Genomic DNA, 19,772 nt, shown 5'->3' on the forward strand with positions numbered 1-19,772 from the left:
TTTTTGTGCATGGTCTACAGAGAAGCCAATGTCAGTGAACGATTTATGCCAGAAGAGCTTTCTATTGAGATTTATTCTTTACTTCATGCATTTCACTTTGAATGAGGAGTATGTAATGCGACGGATTACAAAAAACGTTACCTCCTCGTTCCTGTCTGAAATTTGCATTAAGACAAGTGCTTTCTGCACACACCGACCTCTCGAGAAATGTATATTAGTCCAAAAGCCGGCTTGAGCAAATTCCAATCAGTGTTATATATGTAATTTGGGTTTCTGCGAATGTCTTTCGACAGAAACGCACATTCATAGAGCTATTATTTTCAGGGATGTGTTAGAAGAGCTCCAGTGGCGCAACCGGTTAGCGCGCGGTACTTATATGACAGTGTCTGTGTGTGTAATGCCGAGGATGTGAGTTCAAGCCTCACCTGGAGCAGCTCGTCTCAAGGCAAGCATGTCTTCTGCTGTCTTGATAAATTCCTTTAGACCGAGCATTTCGTTTCATGATGATGAAGTACACTCTCTGAAGATCTTTTGTTTATCTGGGGCTTCATCTCTAAACTTTTCTTACTCTTTCAATACATGCGTTATGCTCATGTTGTGATTGCTCTCTCGCATAGTACCCTCAGACACAAAAGAACTGTCGGCTGGTCGTACAAACGTGCCATTTCTGCTGTCGGCACACCTGTTCTTTGCAAACACGCAGCACAAACACTGCACAGTACACCCGAAGTTGCGGATTCTGAAGGCACGTCGCAAGACGAGGTAAGCGTAGCAAGACGCACGAGATATTGTCCGAAGGACATGAGGTTCGCTAAAGACACGACTCTGGTGGGACTCGAACCCACAACCTTTGAATCACTCTTCAGTGAAGACTAGAAGTCCAACGTGCTATCCATTGTGCCACAGAGCCAGCAGTCCGACGTTCACCCTGCATTGCCGGATTGCAAAGAAGGACCCATTTTTCCACCGCAGCCTAAAATGCAGAATATAATGAAAAGGATCACAAAGCTGGTTTGCCGATATTTCAATCAGTGACAATCTCCAGTGTATTTTAAAGAGAGGGGCTTCAACAGAGATCTTCCTTCAGACTTCGGTATATCAAGAAAAATAGAGCAAGAAAATGACAGCTTTCTACAAGGAGAAAATTAAATGTCATTTTTATACTTGAATTTGAGCTTGTGTTCTGAGTGTAAATGACATAACCAGCAAGAGAACAGTTCCAGAAACTCCTACTATTTTCTTTCCATATAAAAAAATAAAGGCTAAAACTAAAAACGAATTCCATCCAGAGTGTGAGCTGCAGAAAAAATGATAACGGTTAGGAACTTGGGCTCTGAATAAATTTAAGAAAAACCAGTATTCTGAATGAATAAAAGCAACCGGCGGCTTCCAATTTTCAGCACATCCAGACAAAACACACTCCCCTTGAATTAAATATACAAAGGCTGGTGTCCTGGCCATCGCAAAAGTACCTTTACCACACATGTTAAATGAAAGTAATAGATGACCGAATCTCTAGCGTTTTTAGGAAATAAGAAAATAATGTAGGAAATGCCGAATAAAAAGCAGGAAGAAATACTTGAGGTTTTCAGACATGAATGAAAAGCGTGATCACTTTGTTTTCTCACTAAATAGATATGTGGAATTTTTCCTGCCAACACTTACGAGACACTTCCACTCGTACATCCACAGAAGGTTGACTTCAGCTTAAAATCCATAAAATGGAGATTTTGAAAAGAAAACATTTCATTTGCGTTAGATTACATCCAAGATGTTTTGTGCATGGTCTACAGAGAAGCCAATGTCAGTGAACGATTTATGCCAGAAGAGCTTTGTATTGAGATTTATTCTTTTCTTCATGCATTTCACTTTGAATGAGGAGTATGTAATGCGACGGATTACAAAAAACGTTACCTCCTCGTTCCTGTCTGAAATTTGCATTAAGACAAGTGCTTTCTGCACACACCGACCTCTCGAGAAATGTATATTAGTCCAAAAGCCGGCTTGAGCAAATTCCAATCAGTGTTATATATGTAATTTGGGTTTCTGCGAATGTCGTTCGAAAGAAACGCACATTCATAGAGCTATTATTTTCAGTAATGATGTAGAAGAGCTCCAGTGGCGCAACCGGTTAGCGCGCGGTACTTATATGACAGTGTCTGTGTGTAATGCCGAGGTTGTGAGTTCAAGCCTCACCTGGAGCAGCTCGTCTCGAGGCAAGCATGTCTTCTGCTGTCTTGATAAATTCCTTTAGACCGAGCATTTCGTTTCATGATGATGAAGTACACTCTCTGAAGATCTTTTGTTTATCTGGGGCTTCATCTCTAAACTTTTCTTACTCTTTCAATACATGCGTTATGCTCATGTTGTGATTGCTCTCTCGCATAGTACCCTCAGACACAAAAGAACTGTCGGCTGGTCGTACAAACGTGCCATTTCTGCTGACGGCACACCTGTTCTTTGCAAACACGCAGCACAAACACTGCACAGTACACCCGAAGTTGCGGATTCTGAAGGCACGTCGCAAGACGAGGTAAGCGTAGCAAGACGCACGAGATATTGTCCGAAGGAGATGAGGTTCGCTAAAGACACGACTCTGGTGGGACTCGAACCCACAACCTTTGAATCACTCTTCAGTGAAGACTAGAAGTCCAACGCGCTATCCATTGCGCCACAGAGCCAGCAGTCCGACGTGCACCCTGCATTGCAGGATTGCAAAGAAGGACCCATTTTTCCACTGTAGCCTAAAATGCAGAATATAATGAAAAGGATCACAAAGCTGGTTTGTCGATATTTCAATCAGTGACAATCTCCAGTGTATTTTAAAGAGAGGGGCTTCAACAGAGATCTTCCTTCAGACTTCGGTATATCAAGAGAAACAGAGCAAGAAAATGACAGCTTTCTACAAGGAGAAAATTAAATGTCATTTTTATACTTGAATTTGAGCTTGTGTTCTGAGTGTAAATGACATAACCAGCAAGAGAACAGTTCCAGAAACTCCTGCTATTTTCTTTCTATATAAAAAAATAAAGGCTAAAACTAAAAACGAATTCCATCCAGAGTGTGAGCTGCAGAAAAAATGATAACGGTTAGGAACTTGGGCTCTGAATAAATTTAAGAAAAACCAGTATTCTGAATGAATAAAAGCAAGTGGTGGCTTCCGATTTTCAGCACCTCAAGAGAAAACACACACCCCTTAAATTAAATATACACAGGCTGGTGTCCTGGCCATCGCAAAAGTACCTTTTCCACACATGTTAAATGAAAGTAATAGATAACCGAATCTCTAGTGTTTTTTGAAAATTAGAAAATAATGTAGGAAATGTCTATAAAATACCAGGAAGAAATCTTTGAGGTTTTCAGACATGAATGAAAAGCGTGATCACTTTGTTTTCTCATTAATTAATATGTGGAATTTTTCCTGCCAACACTGATACTTCCACTCGTACATCCACAGAAGCTGATTTCAGCTAAAAATCCATAATAATGAAGGTTTTGAAAAGTAAACATTTCATTTGCGTTAGATTACAACCAAAATGTTTTGTGCATGCAATGTTAAAAATTTCACAATATTTTTAAGGTTAAATGACTGGCAGCTCACAAACGCTCACAAACGCAGACCACTTTAATGTTTGTTTCCATAAAAGTAATGTAGTCCACAATTAAAATTTTATCATGATTTACTTTAAATTGAAGAGTACCACTTTATACATTACATGTATTTTAAACATTATTTCTGAATATGGAACTTTAAAAGTGTTAACAGTTCAGCTACATTGAATATCACCATAAAAAAACCTTAAATTTGTAGTATTAGCAATTGAGTTTAGGTGTTTATGGTTAAACTCTTTAAACTGTTATATTGCATGACTCAATCAATTTCATCAGTTTGTCAATCATGTTAAGAAAATTAACATTATGTTGTATTAAAAAAGAGAGAGAAATTTAGTTTCCACACCAGCTGTAGTAATAAAGTACACAATGAAAGCTGAACATTTTTAATTTTATTTTGAAGTTGAAACATTTTCTAACAAAAATATACAATTTCTACACATTTTCTATTAGATTGATTATAAGTTTTCTTTTAATATAACAAACATTGCCTTCCCATTACATTTATGGAAATATGAAGTATATAATTTTATAAAACAATATAACTGTGTCAAAGTATTGTAAAATATTATAAAATGAATACTACAAAAACTACTGAACTTTTTTCATGTTACAATTAACTGTGAATGTAATTTGCTAAATTAGCTGGATACTTCCTATTCTCAATCTTCCACTATTACAATTTTACAATTTAACTTTTCTGAAAAAACAAAAAAAACACCATCCTTCCAAAACACACCATGAATATTTTAAAACTTTTTGATCTCTACGTCTCTCTCTCTTCTCACACACACATTACTAAATTATTTGCGTAGTTTTTCATTGTTGTGTTTTTCCTTGGGCAGTTAGTTAACACTGGTGATAATCAGGATAGTACCACAGATTTGAAAAAACAGAATATTTCAAATGATGCATACATTGATTTTTGTCAGAGGATTGTAATAGTTATAGTATAACCACACGTATAATTACACTTGTAGTACAAGTGTACACACACATATATATATATATATATATATATATATATATATATATATATATATATATATATATATATATATATATATATATATATATATATATATATATATATATATATATGTATATATATATATATATATATATATATATATATATATATATATATATATATATGTATACACATATATAGCCATCCATTATCCAACCCGCTGTATCCTAACTACAGGGTCACGGGCGTCTGCTGGAACCAATCCCAGCCAACACAGGGCGCAAGGCAGAAAACAAACCCTGGGCAGGTGGCCAGCCCACCGCAGATATATATATATATATATATATATATATATATATACATATATATATATATATATATACATACACATTAGTGCTGGGCGGTATAATCAAAATTGTATATCACGGTATTTTTCAATATTTTACCAGTTTCACGGTATTCAATGGTATTTATTTCCCCATGCATGAGTGGATGTTAACCACATTTTCCACTGCAATTACTGCAGTAGACTGGCTAAGAATAACCTATTCTACTGTCATGAGAATTGTATATTGTACAAAAAAACATTTTAATATGCACACAAGTATTAGTAGAGGTTTGCATGGCCCCATAAAGTTTTCAAGGGGGTGGCAGTAATGAAGAGACGGAATCACATTGCATGACAGTCAAAATATAGACCCTTTTTATTGAAAAAATTTTACAAACAACTTAAACTATAATTTTGACAACATATTTTTAACCATCCAAACAGGCAAATATCCAGAGGTGCTTGTCAAAAGTTGTATTGCACTGAACATGTCTTAGAAAAGGAATAAATAATAAATATGTTTTGTAAACCAAATACACTTTATGTTAATGTTAACAATCTCTCTCCACTGACTTTTTAAACAACTGTACCATCATTAAACTGCATAATATTTAAACTAATAAATAATAACAATAAAATAAATAATACTTCCAGTAATAATACTATTACTTCAAGGCTGCAAGCCCATGTACATTACACAGTATTCACCAAATAAAAATAAAATAAAGTAAAACAAGTGCAACTTGGTGATGACATCTTTACCAACTGAACCATCATTAAGGCAAATTGCATTGTGGGCTCTTTTCTTTGTCAAATCAGTGAGAGGCGAAGCCCTGTCGGAAAAACGATGAACAAAGCGACGGTAGTAACTCGCTAAGCCCAAGAAAACTTTCACTTGCCTCTTTGAAATTGGACGGGGCCATCTAACAATGGCATCAATTTTAGAACACTGTGGCCGAACCGTCCCACCACCCACTAGATAGCCCAAATGCTTGGCCTAGTTTAAACAAAAGAAACATTTCTTAGGGTTGATCCGAAGCCCGGCTTGAACTAGCGTATGGAGAACGGCAAGAACCTGCTGTACATGATCCTTCCACGTGCTGGAATAGATGATAACGTCATCCAAATAGGCGGCACTATATGTTGTGGGGACGTAACAGTGTATCCACCAGACATTGAAATGTTGCAGGAGCCCCGTGAAATCCAAAAGGAAGGACCTTGTACTGCCAGTGTCCACTAGGGGTACTAAAGGCGTTTTTTTCTTTGGCAGAGGACGTTAAGGGAATTTGCCAGTACCCTTTCATCATGAAACTGAGCATAGCCCAATCTCTCGAGGAGGTCATCCACCCGAGGTTTCGGATATGCATCAAATTTAGAAACCTGATTGAGATGATGGAAGTCGTTACAAAACCTCCACAAACCATCAGGTTTGGGGACCAAAAAGATTGGACTAGACCATGGACTAAAACTTTCTTCAATAACGTCCAGGTCCAGCATTCGTCTGATCTCCAACTTAACTTCACTTTTCTTAGCCTCGGGAAGTCTATAAGGGTGTTCTCTGACAATCACTCCTGGGTCGGTAATAATGTCATGTTCAATCAGCGAAGTGCGACCAGGTTGTTCGCTCACTACTTCCGGCTCAGACAGAATAGCTGATTCCAGCTCCTGTCTCTGTCTCCAGGACAAATTAGAACCGAAATTAAGGGGTTGATGTTCAACAAAAAGGGAGCGAGGCTGTCCGGATGTAGGCGGAGCCTCTCTATCCTTCCACGGTTTCAGCTAGTTAATATGATAAACCCACTCACTCGGTCGACGATTAGGTTGTTTAACTAAATAGTCGACGAGCCCTTTTCGTTCCTTAATTTCATAAGGCCCTTGCCAATGAGCCAACAATTTAGAATGGGAAGTAGGGACGAGCACCATAACACGATCACCCGGGAGAAACTCCCGGAGGATGGTGTTGCGATTATAATATCGCGCCTGCGCTGCTTGAGCTTTTTCAAGATGATCCTTTAGAACAGGTCGAATTTTATTCAATAGATCGCATAATTGCACGATATATTCCAAAATATTAGAGAATGGGAGGACCTCCACCTCCCAACCTTCCTTTAGCATGTCCAAAAGACCACGGGGCTGTCTGCCATAAAGGAGCTCAAAAGGAGAAAAGCCCGTGGAGGTTTGAGGGACTTCCCGATAGGCAAATAGGACGAGGGGCAGCAACTGATCCCAGTTTCTCCCATCCTCACTAACTACCTTGCTCAACATCTGTTTAAGCATCTGATTAAAACGTTCAACCAACTCATCGCTTTGTGAGTGATAGACTGACGTCTTAAGATGTTTAATATGCAGTAACTTAGCCACCTCCCTGAACGTCTCCGAAGTGACGGGAGTTCCTTGGTCAGTTAAGACTTCTTTGGGAATCCCCACACGAGTGAAAATCCCTACGAGTTCCCGTGCGATTAATTTGAAGTGGCTGAGCACAAGGGAACAGCTTCAGGAAAACGTGTAGCATAATCAACCAAGACCAAAATATATTTATGTCCTCTTAACGAGGGCTCCAGGGGACCTACGAGGTCAATACTGACTCGTTTGAAAGGGATATCAATCAGGGGTAAAGGAATACGAGGAGCACGGTCCCATCTAGGAATCTGACGAATCTGACACTCCGGACAGGAAGCATAGAAACATCGGACCTCCTCGTGTATCCCAGGCCAATAAAATCTGAACTTAATACGTTCTAACATCTTTTCGGTCCCCAAATGGGCTCCGAGTAGATGGGAATGTGCTAATTCACACACTTGCCGACGATAAATGTGTGGTATTAATAACAAAGTCCTAATTTCCCCATTGTGTTCTGCTACATGGTACAATAAATCATTTTGCATGACAAAGTAGGGCATTTGTGGTATGGAATCGCCAGACATATGTCCGTTAACTGAAACAACAGCATTTCTAGCAAACTTCAGGGAATCATCGTTCCACTGTTCTCTTTTAAACAATGAAGGAGTAAATTTAAACTGAGAAGCCAATTCAGTAATGGGATCTGACCTAACCTCAAGGGGCAGAGCGTCAGGCACCTCAGGTCCTACGGGAGATGGGTTGTCCCTCGTAGTGCCTGAAGGACCTGCATCCCTGTTAACTACACTATCAGTAACAAGAGAATTTAAACACGGCGTGGAGACTGTCGGATAATTGTTGTCATCATCCATGACCAAGCCCTCTTTTGATACAGGAGTAGGAGTAGGTTTACCGACGTTATTGTTAGACCAGTCGCACCCTAAGATCACCGGAAAAGGTGGATCTGTCATTACAGCCACTAAAGTGGATTTCATAACATTTCCCACTGTGATGATACAATAGGCGGCTCCGTAATATTGGGTATCCCCGTGTATACATCGAAGACTGATCTGAGTATTGGCCCACTGTCGCAGTAAAACATAACGCCGAGCAACAATGGAAATGTTACTCCCAGGATCAAACATCGCAGTAACTTTATACCTGTTAAGGAGAATAACTCCTGTATAAGGAAAAGACAAAGGGTTGATCACAGCACAATAGCTCTGTCTCTTGCCAAGTGTACAATCCATCGGCTCCGGGTTAGGACAAGCAGTAAATACATGGCCCACCCCCCCACACTTGAAACAGTGGGGAAGGTAAGCCTGTTTGTCTTTCTTCAGAATGGAAACATCGGGGATAGGGCGGTGGGCTCAGAATAAGGTACACGAACCTGCAGGGTTGGACGTGAGAACCGTTCTGACCCTTCTGTTTTACAGACCGCCCAGTGATGCTCTACTACCTCTACGAGGTTATCCATGGAGGTTACCTCCTGTTTTCGGACTTGCTGGGCGACATTTTCGGGGAGAGCATTAATAAATGTTTCTACTGTAAGCAGTTCTACCATATGCTGGGCACTGTCAACTTCTGGCCGTAGCCATCTGCCCACTTTACTCCATACTTCGTACACTTGTGTACGTATCGCTCTTTCAGGGTCATATTTCCACTCTCGCCACTCTCTCACCTGCTGTGCCGCTGATACGCTGTAGTGTTTGAAGACCTCGTTTTTTAGAACATCGTAATCGACGGCCTGCTTCTCAGTCAGGTCATAATAGGCCCTCTGCGCTTCCCCCTTCAGATAGGGTGCCAGAATGTATGCCCATTCCGTCTTTGGCCATGCATTGTGTTTAGCGGTACGCTCAAAAACTAAAAAATAAGTTTCTAAATCATCCCGTTCTATTAAGTGGGTAATTAAAGGATGTACCGACCGCGATGTTTCCGCTCTTACTGCTGCTGCTGCCCGAGCTTCTGATTCTGCCAGTCTGGTCCTGGTGTCTCCAAGTTCCAGCTTCAGTGTTTGGATTTCGCTTACTAGAGTGCTCAGAACCGCGTTGATTTCTTGTCCCTCTGACATCCTGGAACAACGTTCGAATTCTTTGTTGACTACGACAATTGTGATAAAAAGTCATAAAACAACTATAAAGAGTTGGGGATTGGCCCCGTGTATTGCTGTGATGGCTAGCAAATTGGTCAAAATGTAGAAAAACAATCAAACAGTTGACAAAATACAGAGGATTGAGGGTTGCTTTTATACAAGAAAATGGCTGCTGAAAATGATCAAAAGGGAAGTGATGTCATCAATGGAGGACCGGAAGTGGCGTCATCATCGGAAGCCGGAAGTGACGTCATCAATGAATGATCGGAAGTGGCGTCATCATCGGGAGCCAGAAGTGACATCATCAATGGGGAACCGGAAAATGATGTCATCAAGAAGAGCCGGGAGTGACGGGGAAGATGGACAGCCATTTTCTGGAATGTGAACTGTTGTTGGTGAGTGATTATTTGTCTTCTTTGGTTCTGGAAATTTAGAGAGAGAGAGGCATCAATACCATCAAACAACCCTTCATATGTTATAACTTCACTCACCTCTGGGCTTGTTGACAGTCTCCTAAGCGCTCGTGTGTGACAACGTACATTCATAGAGCTATTATTTTTATCAAAAGTTTTGGAGGGCTTCAGTGGCGCAAATGGTTAGCATGCAGTACTTATATGTCTGGGTGTAATGCTGAGGTTGTGAGTTCAAGTCTAACCTGGAGCAGCTTCTCTAGAGGCAAGCATGTATTCTACTGTCTTTATAAATTCCTTTGGACCAAAGATATTGTTTGATGATGATGAAGCACACCCTCTGAATGTTTTTTGTTTTTCTGAGGCTTCATCTCTAAACTTTTCTTTGTCTTTTATTATATGCTGTAGCCGCCAACATATAAAGTGAGATCAAACATCAAACAAGTTCGTTTTAAAAATATTTAGTGAAAGTTAAAAGCAAATAATCCACACAAGAATAAAGATAAAGTAGTTACACACGTAGAATAAAAGGCAAAAAAAAGGAAAAAATGTATCTTGTCTAAACTTAGCTTTTCTTGAGAAACTTTAGTTATTTCTATACTTAAAAGTTCTTTACTTCTTCTATACTTAGGATTCTTAACTTCTTATATACTTAAAGATTCTTTGCTTCTTCTTCTGTACGCTTTAAGCGTACGTCTTTGCACTTAAATAAGCATGAGTTACTTCACGCACTTTAAAGCCCTATAGGCCTGTAGGCATGGGCACGGTTTAAAACCTTGTGCCCTCTAAAAACCTTGTGCACATGGCAAGGCTGGTCACTAACTGAAGAATAATGTTTAGTCAAAGCAGATAGAAATAGCTAGAATATACCAATTTTACTCAACTTATGGGGGTTATAGGAACCTCCCGTAGATTATGCATTGTCATCATAGTAAAATATTTATGAATCTTATATAACTAGGAAATGGCTCTTACATATGTGTTATGTTCATGTTGAGCTTACTCTGTCGCACAGCACCGTCAGACACAAAAGTACCATCGGCTGGTCGCTCAAACGTACCATTACTGCTGAGGGCACAACTGTTCTTTGCTAATACTGGCACCACAAACACTGCACAGAATATCCGAAGAAGCGGATTCTGTAGGTGCATTGCAAGATGAGGTAAGTGTAGTAAGAGGCACGAGATATTGTCTGGAAGGAGATGAGGTTCGCTAAAGGAGCGACTCGTACCCACATCCTTTGAATTACTCTTCAGTGCAGACTAAAAGTCCAACGCGCTACCCATTGCGCCATAGGTGCTGACTTCATTACGCACTGCAGAAATGCAAAGAAGGACCCATTTTTCCTCCGCAGGCTAAAATGCAGAATATATTGATAAGTATCACAAAGTTAGTTTGCCGATATTTCAATCAGTGACAATCTCCAGTGTATTTCAATGAAAAGGGCTTCAACTTAGATCTTGCTTCAGACTTCAGTATATAAAGAGAAACAGCAAAAAAATTACAGCTTTCTACAAGGGGAAAATTAAATGTCATTTTTATACTTGAAGTTGAGCTTGTGTTCTGAGTGTAAATGACATAACCAGCAAGAAAACATTTCCAGAAACTCCTACTATTTTCTTTCTATGTAAAAAATAAAGGAAAAAAAATGAATTCCATCCAGAGTGTGAGCTGCAAAAGAAATGATAACTGTTGGGAACTTGGGCTCTGAATATATTTAAGAAATATATTGTTTACATGCATTCATAACAGGGAGAGATGAGGGTTCTGCAGATACATGCATACTAAAAGAATTGCTCAGAATCCTTTTCGGCTTTGCCATCATTGAGTAGATAGATAGATAGATAGATAGATAGATAGATAGATAGATAGATAGATAGATAGATAGATAGATAGATAGATAGATAGATAGATAGATAGATAGATAGATAGATAGATAGATAGATAGATAGATAGATAGATAGATAGATAGATAGATACTTTATTAATCCCAAGGAGAAATTCACAAAATAAGAGTAAGAAAAAAAAGTAAAATAATTAATTACTTTTTTGGATTTTTATTCATTTCTGACCTGGTTATGCAGTTAGGTCACTATTATGTTTTTTCAGGACTGGATATGTACTCCATCAGCATTCTTCGTCAAAAGGAAAATAGGACATAATTCTTCCCCCTAAGCATTCCTGTAGAGAAACTGAAAGCAGATTAAAGCTGTGACAAGAAAAACAAACAAACATACTGGAGTAGGTTAGTTTAGGGCCACTGATAAGCAAAATAAGCACATCTTTTTGGTACGGTGGAGGGAAATCAGAGTGCCTTGAGAAAAATGTATATAGACTCAGGGAGTATATGCATGCTGCACATAAAGAGTAAATTGTCCAGGATTCACACCTAGTGTTCTGTAGGTGTAAGGCAACAATGAAAACTGTTCTGCTATCATGCCACATCATGTACTGATTAAATGACACTAAAACAGAGACAAAAGTGTCATAAAATGGATGTATATGTAATTGATAATAATAGTATTGTAATGTAAGTGCCAGAGGAGAAAAAAATGACAAAATCTATTACATATTCATCTGCCAAGAGGCTTTTAGGAGAAGGGCATCAGCATGGCAAAGGTGAGGTAATTTCCTACAAAATACCTCAAAACAAGAGAGAGAGAGTCCACTAGATTTGCGAAAAAGAAAGATCCTTTACATGACAGCATTGGAAAGTAGGGGTTAGTAGTGGGAAGTTCGTCTTGTTCTGTATGATGCGATGGAAGAGAATAATTTATGGGTACCACAGTAGAACTCTGACATGAATGTGCAATGTTCCATTGGAGCAACAGAGGTTGACAGCAGATGACAGGTGATCCAATAGATGCCAGTGATATCATGGATAGCTGCCGTAAGGGAAGCTTGGACTAACCTACCCAATTAAAGACAAGACCAGTGTTAACCAGGGGACTATTTTATCACACCTGGCTGCTATGGAGTACCAAACATTCTCTGACTTAAATTATGATACTCTTTTAATAATAAGGATGGCCAGGTAAATGCCAAGAATATCCAGAGCAGTAATTTTCAAACTTTTTTCATGGTGTCTCCTCAAAGACTATCAAAATTCTGGTTAACACATACAGCATAATAGGCTATTATATCTACATATCGCGATAAGACTTCTGTTCATCCAGCTTCCATGCCCCTGTCTCGACATAATGTCATCTTGCATTTACAAGAGGGTAAGAATTTCTGATGAACAATGGCAAGTGCCCAGTGCAAGATAATAAACTGTGCAGTGATTGTCCATGCATCTAGGCTGCATGCAGTCAAAACAGATGAACTTAACATTGTACCATTAAGCCTATTTTAATAAACAGGCATTACACTATGCTGGTGTAAATATATTTTTGTTTACATTTACAAAGATTTTTAATGAAAATAACTCACGTAATTGAGTTTAAAAATTTCTTTGGTCTTGTTCGTTAAGAGAGATGGATGTCTGAGGCAGAACATTGTTAGCAGCGTGTTATTTTTCCTCTTTTTTTTGTCATCCTTAAGTATCCTGTATTTACTCAACCCAGACATGAGCATGAGTAGCAGAAAAAAGACTCAGAAACAAACAAAAAAGTCAGCTAAAGCTTCATCTAAGCCTAAACAGGCATCAGCTTCAAGCTCAAGGTATGGCCTACCAGAGACTGACCTGGAACTGACCTAGGACCTGACATTGCTACAGCATCTCCAGCCGAGAGCAAAAGTGGGAGCAAATGTGGAAGTGAGTCAGGCCAGGAGAACTTATTGATTCCAGAAGATTAATTAAAACTAAAAATGGCCTTACCGTCCGTGTTGTCAACAACCCCTCGCGAGCCAGCAACATTGACTCAACACCCACGGAACACAGAGAAGATCAAAATGATCTGTCCGAGCTGAAGGTAATGATCACCACAATGGTCACTGCTCTCGGGGAGGACATAAAGGAGCTCAAGAATAATATAAAGAAGAATATAAATGATATAAGGAAAGAAATAAAGTACATGCAAAAGACAAATGAAAAGCTGCTTGAGGATATTAAAGACCAGGGAAATAGTTTAAGTAATCACTTTGAAGCAACCTTTAAAGGTATTCTAGAAAATAATTGAGGAAAAAATACAGTAAAATGCGTCTAAGTTTGAGAATAAACTTGACGCTCAGTTTAAAGACGTTAAGCAAACGTTCATGACTTGTATTGAAATAGCCGAAACACTGGCATCTACCGCTGACAGAAAAGCAACGGCTGCAAATTCCGAATGCAAAGTGCTTGGAGACATACTAGCTTCACTGTATGCAGAAGGAATAATATCAGAATCAAAGGTCTCCCTGAGAATCGTGAAAGTCCAAACCCAGTGAAATTCGTAGCTGAACTATTCTCTAAAATAACTGGAGAGGACTTCAAACCAGACACAGAGATAACAGCATATGTGGATAGAATACATCAAAACCTAGGACTCTTATCATATATTTTGAAAAATTACAATTCAAATTACATATAATGTTACTTCTCAGATAGAAACAAGAGTTTATATTTGAAAATAACCACATTCATATTTTCCTTGATTTCTCAACAGCTGATAAATGTTCCGCATTTTACAACATTAAACAGTGGTTATGGAAAGCCGGGATCAGATGCAGTCTCTTGTATCTGGCCAAACTGAAAGTGGACATTCAAAGAAAGCTCTACATTCTTACTTCTATGGAGGAAGCAGAAAAAGAGCTAAGAAAACTGATCCCAACACTTAAGATCTTACCTGCTGTTTGATCTACTTGCAATGATACTGGTAGCATATTTTATACATCCTATTTCCTTCTTGGCCACTTTTTGTTTACATTTTAATTACAATAATATGCATGAATGTATGTATGTACTTTTTTTTTTTGTTTAGGTGACTGTTTAACATCATACCCTTGGTTTATTGTATTAGGGCTTGCTATCAAACATTATCAAATACCAGTAACGGCATTCTGCACAATAATGTGCAGTGAATATGCTTGACTTGAGAATTCATAGTTTTCATCCTCTTTCTCTGTCTCTGTTTAGCATTCGTTTGCTCAGAGGTTGATGCGCTTGCTGCTTCCTGAGCAGCACTTCTTTTCTCCACCCTAGCGGCCCGCTGCTCTTATTTCGTCGTCATCTTTTCATGTTAAAAGTGATTAAGTTAGTGTTTGTGTTGCAATTATTTAGTACGTTTTTCTTCATTTTTCACTTAACCTGGCACTTAAGTCTTCGATCTGCCTCAAGAATGATTTAAGATATGAAGAGGTAGGAGAAGTGAAGCGAAGGTGGTAGGGATGAGAATGGCGCCCTTACACATGCTCCGCATGGCCGGCCCTACTGGCCGCTGCAGAGAGTTGATTCTACAATAAAATAAAAATAAAAAGAGAAATAACCTTGGAGGTCAATCTTCACCACAAAAGCAGATAGAAAACTTCACATAGTATATATGTACCAAATTTCAGGTCAATAGGTCAAACGGTTTGCGAACTACAGGTGATTTAAAATCCTGGACAGACAAATGAAAAGCCACAGTAGCGTATTATATATAAAGATTTGAAATTGGAAAAAAACTAATTCTCACTTAGATGCGCTGTGCAAAACTTTTTTAAAACCTGGCAGGATCTAATCAATAACATTTTAGAATAAGCATTTAAATTGAGAAAGTGGATTCTCTCCCCTATTTTATTCTTTATATTTATTTATTTATTTATTTATTTATTTTTATTTATCAATTTACCTATTTTTCCTAGTATTAAAGTTCTGTTGGCCTAGCTGTCTTTCTCATAGGTGGAGGTTGATTTCTTTCAAACCTGGTTTTGTAAAATTGACTTACTTGTATGGAATGTTATTTGGTTTTAATAAACTTAATAAAAAGTTAAAAAAAAGATATGTCTTTGATGTTATGTTGAATGTGAGATACTTGCATTTCATCATCAAGCATTTTCAAATTTATGTTTTTGTATTTTAAAATCACAGGTTTTCTCTGTAGACTAAATATAAAGCTGTACAACTGATCTTATTTTTAAGTACTCCTCCCTGTATAAATGTACTTTGCCTTGTTTACCAATATTGTCTTAATAAAGCCTGGGTATCTGTTTTGATATCAGTAACTGCTGCTGAATCTCTTGCACCATCTTTTTCAGCATTGTTGATATTTGTCTTTCTCATTGCAATTATCAATAAACATGGATTTTTACTGCCCCTTTTAGGAAAATTAATCTTTTACCAAAGAAACACAAAATACAGAAACACAGCACACAACTAATACTTTACAGTTTCCAGCTGAAAATTTGTTTGGAATGCTTAGCTCATATCATCCTTAGAAAAACCAACAGACTTTTTTGCTTTTTAAACACATCCCTTCACAATAAATATTCAATTTTGTAATACTTTTGGGCACTCTAAAAGTATTGCTCTGCTGTTCGTCCTATTCTGATTCGCTCTTGAACCTAAAATTGTTGACTTACTGATGCTTTATACTAGAACTGTTAGGTATCTTTAACAGCAAGGTGAGTCTTCCATTTTCCTCATCTTGAGACAGTGGAAAATAACTGCCACATTTTGATTTTCCATTAGTTATTATAACAGCAAAAATGTCAGTGTACCTTTAACACTAAGATGTTTACTTAAACATTACCAGAGTGTACATATGAGTTCCAATTGTGTGGTGTCAAATTAACACTATTAAAGTGTAAATGGTAGACTCCTCTACAGTGTTAATTTCTAACACTACAAGTGCTTTCAGTGTATATTTTGTGGTGCCCGGCGGGCATCCATGCCCGGCCGGGACGCCTAGGAGGAGTGGAGGAGGGCTTGTGCCTCCTCCAGGATACGAGGGGGCGTCCTCCCTGGTGGCTTTGGGGACCACGGGTACAGAGCTTGGAAGCTCAGCCCTGTAGGGGCCCGTGGTCACCGCCAGGGGGCGCCCCAATGCCTTGGGAGTGTTGGCCCTCAGTACTTCCGCCACACCGGGAAGTGCTGGGGGGAAGAAACTTGAGAGCACCCGGTGGACTTCCGGCAACACCTTGGGAGCTTCCGCCACACAGGGGTGTGGCTACGGAGGCCCTAACGATGCACCTGGAGCCCATCCGGGGCACATAAAAGGGGCCGCCTCCCTCCAGTCAAGGCGAGAGTCGGGAGGAAGAAGACAAAGCGTGTTGGAGAGGAGTGGAGGCGGACCAGAGAGAGAGAAAGGCATTGTGTTGTGGCCAAGGACTTGAAAGGGTGAATGGTGCTTTGGCACTGGATTGTGCACTTTACTGTAAATATTAATGTATAATAAACGTGTGTTGGGTGACATGAACGTGTCTGCCTGTCTGTGTCCGAGCCAGTTTTCACAATTTCAATACAGTCTGATCACAGTCTTATATTTTGGCTACAGCACTGTACAAATATACACTGTCATAGGCTTATTTCACTATACCAATTGTCTGATTTTAATGTTACCTCTAGGTATTTTGACATTCCATGGACTCTTTAAAATATTGACACTTCATATTGTAATTTTATCCACACTGTTGTCAAGGAAAGGGATTTAACAATTACAGTTTGGTTCTTCTACATAATTAGTAGTATTTTACAAAATTAAAACACGTTGCAAATAAAAGGAACAAAAGACATGATTGACTTGATACCACCATATAAATATTTATTCTGTCAAATATTTTAAAAACAGAAATATACAGTGCATCCGGAAAGTATTCAGAGGGCATCACTTTTTCCACATTCTGTTATGTTACAGCCTTATTCCAAAATGGATTAAATTCATTTTTTTCCTCAGAATTCTACACACAACATCCCATAATGGCAACATGAAAAAAGTTTACTTGAGAATTTATTAAAAATCAAAAAACTGAGAAATCACATGTACATAAGTATTCACAGCCTTTGCTCAATACTTTGTTGATGCACCTTTGGCAGCAATTACAGCCTCAAGTCTTGTTGATTATGATGCCACAAGCTTGGCACACCTATCCTTGGCCAGTTTCGCCCATTCCTCTTTGCAGCACCTCTCAAGCTCCATCAGGCTGGATGGGAAGCGTTGGTGCACATCCATTTTAAGATCTCTCCAGAGATGTTTGATCGGATTCAAGTCTGGGCTCTGGCTGGCCCTCTCAAGGACATTCACAGAGTTGTCCTGAAGCCACTCCTTTGATATCTTGGCTGTGTGCTTAGGGTCGTTGTCCTGCTGAAAGATGAACCGTCACCCCAGTCTGAGGTCAAGAACACTCTGGAGCAGGTTTTCATCCAGGATGTCTCTGTACATTGTTGCAGTCATCATTCCCTTTATCCTGACTAGTCTCCCAGTTCCTGCCGCTGAAAAACATCCCCACAGCATGATGCTGCCACCATGCTTCACTGTAGGGATGGTATTGGCCTGGTGATGAGCGGTGCCTGGTTTCCTCCAAACATGACACCTGGCATTCACACCAAAGAGTTCAATCATTTTCTTTCTCATGGTCTGAGAGTCCTACAGGTGCCTTTTGGCAAACTCCAGGCGGGCTGCCATGTGCCTTTTACTAAGGAGTGGCTTCCATCTGGCCACTCTACCACACAGGCACGATTGGTGGATTGCTGCAGAGATGCTTGTCCTTCTGGAAGGTTCTCCCCTCTCCACAGAGGAACTCTGGAGCTCTGACAGAGTGGCCATCGGGTTCTTGGTCACCTCCCTGACTAAGGCCCTTCTCCCCTGATCGCTCATCTAGGAAGAGTCCTGGTGGTTTCGAACTTCTTCCAGTTACGGATGATGGAGGACACTGTGCTCATTGGGACCTTCAAAGCAGCAGAAACTTTTCTGTAACCTTCCCCAGATTTGTGCCTCGAGACAATCCTGTCTCGGAGGTCTACAGACAATTCCTATGACTTCATGCTTGGTTTGTGCTCTGACATGAACTGTCAACTGTGGGACCTTATATAGACAGGTGTGTGCCTTTCCAAATCATGTCCAATCAACTGAATTTACCACAGGTGGACTCCAATTAAGCTGCAGAAACATCTCAAGGATGATCAGGGGAAACAGGATGCACCTGAGCTCAATTTTGAGCTTCATGGCAAAGGCTGTGAATACTTATGTACATGTGCTTTCTCAATTTTTTTATTTTTAATAAATTTGCAAAAACCTCAAGTAAACTTTTTTCACGTTATCATTATGGGGTGTTGTGTGTAGAATTCTAAGGAAAAAATTAATTTAATCCATTTTGGAATAAGGCTGTAACATAACAAAATGTGGAAAAAGTGATGCGCTGTGAATACTTTCCGGATGCACTGTAATTATTTTAAAAACGTTTTACATGGAAAATAATCTAATAGAGAAGTGTGGATTTGCAAATGCTTGCTCTGTAAAGTAAAGAAAACAAATGTACTTATCAAAAGTCATATTATTTTTATGAGCCACATTGAAAAATTACAACACTAGAATAACATTGTGGTCTGTCAGTTAACAAAATTTCAAAGATATCTGAAGGTTTAATAAATCAGTGCCACAATCATTTTCTCACACCTTCCAGTGCAGACTTTACACATTGTCAGTGATGTTACCCAGAGTCATCAGGTATTTCGGGTCTTTTGAACATCATACATCCACATACTGGTGACCCAAACATGGTTGATCAATCTACAGCTTTTGTCCAGGTAGCCTGCGTGTTGAACGGATCCCCTCTCCCAATCCAAAGCGATCATGACGCCTTCTCTGCAGGTTCTGTAATGTTCTTGATTGCCTTTCTGTTGTGCAGCCCTGTAATCCCAAGGATTTTGAGGGCCTGGTATAGAGACTCACCCACCAGCCCTTCATATTTGGCCTTCTTCGTCTCAAAGGCCTCTTCCATCCAATCTTCCCAGGGAACAGTTAATTCTAGCAGAACCACTTCTTTTATTGACTCAGATCACATGACCAAATAAGGCCTAAGAGTGGTCACTGCAATGTTGCTTGAAAATTTTACCTGGATCCCTAGGTCAACCTTCAGCTGCCAGTCCCTTCGCTGATGCAAGGAGCCCACTTGAGGTGTTCTGTT

General features: G+C 39.3%; 4 non-coding genes across 4 annotated transcripts; 2 read left to right on the forward strand and 2 right to left on the reverse strand.

Moving 5' to 3' along the window:
- The first annotated feature begins 339 nt into the window (after positions 1 to 339).
- Positions 340 to 433, forward strand: trnai-uau (transfer RNA isoleucine (anticodon UAU)). Its single transcript has 2 exons — positions 340 to 377; positions 398 to 433. It is a non-coding gene; the product is annotated as a tRNA-Ile (tRNA).
- A 387-nt stretch (positions 434 to 820) lies between these two features.
- trnar-ucu (transfer RNA arginine (anticodon UCU)) lies at positions 821 to 910 on the reverse strand. The gene is given in 2 exon segments: positions 821 to 856; positions 874 to 910. It is a non-coding gene; the product is annotated as a tRNA-Arg (tRNA).
- Positions 911 to 2,112: 1,202 nt separating this feature from the next.
- Positions 2,113 to 2,204, forward strand: trnai-uau (transfer RNA isoleucine (anticodon UAU)). The gene is given in 2 exon segments: positions 2,113 to 2,150; positions 2,169 to 2,204. It is a non-coding gene; the product is annotated as a tRNA-Ile (tRNA).
- A 387-nt stretch (positions 2,205 to 2,591) lies between these two features.
- trnar-ucu (transfer RNA arginine (anticodon UCU)) lies at positions 2,592 to 2,681 on the reverse strand. The gene is given in 2 exon segments: positions 2,592 to 2,627; positions 2,645 to 2,681. It is a non-coding gene; the product is annotated as a tRNA-Arg (tRNA).
- Positions 2,682 to 19,772: the final 17,091 nt, after the last annotated feature.

This window comes from Erpetoichthys calabaricus, chromosome 9 (assembly GCF_900747795.2).
Source record: "Erpetoichthys calabaricus chromosome 9, fErpCal1.3, whole genome shotgun sequence".
NCBI classification, from domain to species: domain Eukaryota; kingdom Metazoa; phylum Chordata; class Cladistia; order Polypteriformes; family Polypteridae; genus Erpetoichthys; species Erpetoichthys calabaricus.